Raw genomic sequence first — 4,670 nt, 5'->3', positions numbered from 1 at the left:
TCAGCTGGCTGTGACCTCACGTCCTTGGCCTAGCCTTCGTTCGTCCTTGTCATACTAATGCACAGAACGGAGTGTATCCGGATATATTATTGAAGCGCGTTCGCACAAGTATACTACATCATGTGTACAGAACACCCCCTATGAATATAAACCGATCATTGATGAAGCGATTAAAATGTCAATTTAAAAGTGTTGAAATGTTATCTTTGAGTCTACGTAATCGGCCCGAATTAGTAAACATTACTACAGATTTTCAACGGACCGCTTACATGGTAAAATTATTTTCTAGCTGCGGACCGTCTGCTGTATCAAGACAAGAAGCAGCCAATTATGTATTATATTTATATAAAACAAATATTATATATATGGTTAAATTATTCTAATTCACAGAAAAAACACCCCCAAAATACACCATTTTTCTTCAGATGAAAATGTAATTTTATAAGTGCTAGTGCAAACCATTTTTTAAATATTTTTTATGCAGATAAAATATCCTTATTTACATATGTGATGTGAATCATATGTGTATATTTCTGAAACCCTTTTTTAATTGTATTTTTGCCCGAAAAAATTCTAACCAATCTGATCCCGTGAGTAAGTGTATCAGTTCAGGATAGGGTCGTCACGTGATAAGGCATGGCTTGTACGTGACAGGATCAACTTTTCCATTTTCAGAATTGATTTTCACTAGAAGCTACTTATTATTAAAAAATAAACGAAAGTAAAAGTAATTGAAGATCTAAAGTTCTCAGATGAACTACCACTATCAAAACTCATAAATTTAAAAACGTTCTTTCAGTGTCTCAGATTGTTTCAGAAGTCAATAAAAAACGACAGTTTCCTTATTCTTTCCACTTAAACAAGATACAGTAAAAATTAACTAATTACAGAATAAATGGAATATGCAAATTTAAACTAAAAACCCATATCATTAATTAAATATGCAATGTCAAGTACAAGTATCACCATTCAAGAGATCACACCACTGCGAGAGAGAGAGAGAGAGAGAGAGTAGGAGAGAGCGAGAGAGAGAGAGAGAGAGAGAGAGAGAGGGGGGGGGAGGGAGGGAGGGAGGAGGGGGTGGTTAATAAGATCGCGCAAGCGGGCCGTTGCTTATTCGTTAGATCATTTTTAACGTTTTAACGTCAACGTTTACTATATGTTGCAATGGTTCATAAATGACAGAGCGGATTTCAATCAAATTTGGTGTGAAGCATCATTGGGAAATCAGGAACCAATTTTGTTTAAATGCTGCGTCGGGAGGGCCCGGTAGGGAAAACGATCAATTTCTTTAAAATCTATCTTATTATTCAGGAATTGCAGGACATTGTCCAGATTAGGCCTGACGCATGTATGGATGAAGGAAAATCAGTTTTGCATAAACGCTGGGTCTTGGCCTTCTGGGGCCAGAGGGACGGGGCCCAATAGGGGAAATCTATTGATTTCTTTAAAATATATATTGTTCTTCGGGAATTGCTTGATATTGTCCCAAATTAGTCTGAAGCATGCTTGGGTGAAGTATTAGAAGTTCCCATTTGCAGACAGTAAACTTTATACCCACCCTTTAATGAAACCTGATAAGTTTTTACTCAAAATCTCCGTTAATGGTTTTCTTCTTCGTAACTTTTTACTGTCAGATATTCACCTGCGGAAGTAAGTAGACTAACCTGACCAGTGTTCGAACAGGAACAGCGACCGACTTGTCCACTCATGATGCATGGAATGTGGGTACTTTTCTACCTCTGATATGAAAAACTCTCAAATAAAGTGGTGTAAATCTGAATTCAAGAAGACGACTGAGCAGCTGACTCTGCTGCGCGTGACAAGTGTCAAAATGAGTACAAATGTAAGCAAAATATCTTACTTGAAAGAAAAGTATCGCACCAAAAGCGAATTTGACAGTTTACGGGACAAATTGAACTATTGTTCCACATTTTCCTTCATAGAAATAATGCTGTTCCATGACCAAAACCATACCATGATATTGACCTAGATATTTCGTGGAATTTGGGAAGACAATATCACAGCACCATTGTTAATTTGATATTTCAATGGGGCGTTCGAACATTGGTTTCGACATGGACCTATAAATTTCTGACAGCACACTGGTGGCGTTTAACCAACTGCCGAAAACGCATTCTGATCTCACAGAGTTACTGCCCTTCGTTTCACTCCATCAGTACATTCTGATCTGCCCGAGTTACTGCCCTTCGTTTCACTCCGTCTGTATATTCTGATCTCCCAGAATTACTTGCCCCTGTTTCACTCTGTCAGTACATTCTGATCTCACAGAGTTACTGCCCTTCGTTTCACTCCGTCAGTACATTCTTATCTCCCAGAGTTACTGCCCTTCGTTTCACTCTGTCAGTACATTCTGATCTGCCCGATTTGCTTCCCTTCGTTTCACTTCGTCTGTACATTCTGATTTCCCAGAATTACTTGCTCCTGGTTTCACTCTGTCAGTACATTCTGATCTCCCAGAAATACTGCCCTTCGTTTCACTTCGTCTGTACATTCTGATCTCCCAGAATTGCTTGCTCCTGGTTTCACTCCTTCAGTACATTCTAATTTCCCATAGTCACTTGCCCTTCGTTCTACTCCGTTAGTAGATCGTTTAGCGATAAACTTGATATCCGGTTGGGGACAAGAATGCCGTAGCAATGCCTGTGTTTGATTTTTATATATATCGAAAAGGTCATGACATCTTAATTTGCCTTCTGATATGGTATATGTTGTTTAAATTTAGATTTGGGTTTGAAATGTTCAAACATTTCTTGTGGTAAAGTGAAGAAATTAAAAATTAAAAAAAGATACGATAAAGTCCATGATGGAGGCAATGCAACCTGTTTTGTTGTTATATCGTCCATATTGTTTTTGAAATCCTTGATAAGGGTTTCTGTAACCTGCCCTTTAATAGTTATAATTTGTTTTATTTTTTTTTTAATTTCTTGCAAGTTTCTTATGCTATGTTGGTTTTTCTTTGTCCCTAGATGTACGCACATTGATCCCAAGATATGTGTAATTGATTGTGAAACCAACTTCAAAGAGAAGAAAAATCGCACAATTATCTCGTAAATGTCTTGTCTAGGATCTACTGTTTAGCGCAGCACGTCATCCGTCTCTGAACTTGTACAACATGAACATACCCTCGTCACTGTTCATTTTTTAAAATTGCTTAAATATACCAATGCTTCAACATTTTAATTCCATATGTATGTTCATTTAGACCTATTTACCTTAGACAAACAAAATGCATCATATGTTAAAGGTCAAGGTCACTTTTTGGAACTTAAGTCTCGCCCTGGGCTGGGCCCAAAAGGGGGAATAGAGGAAATTCTATAAAAATCCTACTCCTCCTGCAGAAATTATTTGACTTTGTCCAAATAAGGTCTGACGAATTCTTGGATGGAATGGAATCGACTTTATATTAATTGTGGATTTTGGCCTCCTGGGACAGGCGAGGCAAAGCCAAATAAGGAAAATGGAGCAAATTGTTTAAAACTCTACTTGGAATTATTTGATTTTTACCGAATTTAGTCCAAACCTTATCTTTGACCCCTCTGGGTATGGGCAGGGACCAAATAAGGGAAACAGACCAAATAGTTCATAATTTTACTCCTCCACTAGGAATGTCCGTATTTTGTCCCAATTTAATCTGAAGCATTGTTGGATGAAGGGGAAGCAATTTTGAATGGTGTGTTACAGCCTCTTGGGGCAGGAGGGGCAGGACTTAATAAAGGAAATGGACCAAGCCCTACTTCTCCTATAGGAACGATAAGAGTTTTATCCAAAGAGTAACGATGATTCGTTGCTTTCATTTGGTCTGAAAATCAGCGATGGGGAATCATTTCTTGAAAATCAGGAAGTCAAAGCCATCCCTAGAGACCTGTGGATGGGACCCAAAAAGGGAAGTTAAACAATACTTTGCTTCAAAACGCTACTCTTTTTTAAAGTTTAAACGGATTTCATTCAAACATCATTAAGGTTAGGCAATAAATTCTTAAATTCAGAAAATGTCCCAAGGAACTTAGGGGCGGGCCCCGAAAGGGTAGTTAGGCAAATACTACAAAAGCTGTATATCTGAAATATCAAGTATGTGTATAAAGTACTATTAGAGATACGATTGTTCAAAAGAAGTATAAAACGATGTTAAGATTATAGAATTTTAGCGTAAAATTACAAATTGACACCACTTCACATGTACAACCTTAGTACCATAGTATCACCATAACAAGTTTTTCACGTACATGTATATTTTGGTATCTATTGGTTGAAACTACAGACGAACAGAATCAAGCGGAATTAGATATACTTGTGGGCTACAATCACAGTTCATTCCGTCAAAAGAAAGACTCTTCGCTTCCTGCAGGCAATGACATCTACACAAGATTGGATTTTTTAAAACACATGATTCATCATTAAACTCACTGCGCAAAGGGTTTTTAGGAACGGAATGGACGGGAAAATCGATAGTTTTTGAATGGATTTGTTTCCTCGTGCGTTTCAACTTAAAAATCGATTGTCAAAAGATTCCATCCCACAAGTCTATGTTTCAGTTGTCTGAACATTCTAACTACATTAGAACCTTAGAAAATGTTGATAGTATAATCACTAAAGTATGACGCATGCATATGTAAGGAGTTTCAGTTTGAACTGTGTGGGACAGCTGG

The sequence above is a fragment of the Ylistrum balloti genome, unplaced genomic scaffold (assembly GCF_031769215.1).
Source record: "Ylistrum balloti isolate Yb309-2 unplaced genomic scaffold, AGI_CSIRO_Ybal_v1 Utg369758, whole genome shotgun sequence".
NCBI classification, from domain to species: domain Eukaryota; kingdom Metazoa; phylum Mollusca; class Bivalvia; order Pectinida; family Pectinidae; genus Ylistrum; species Ylistrum balloti.
Note: the sequence above shows the minus strand (reverse complement) of the source record.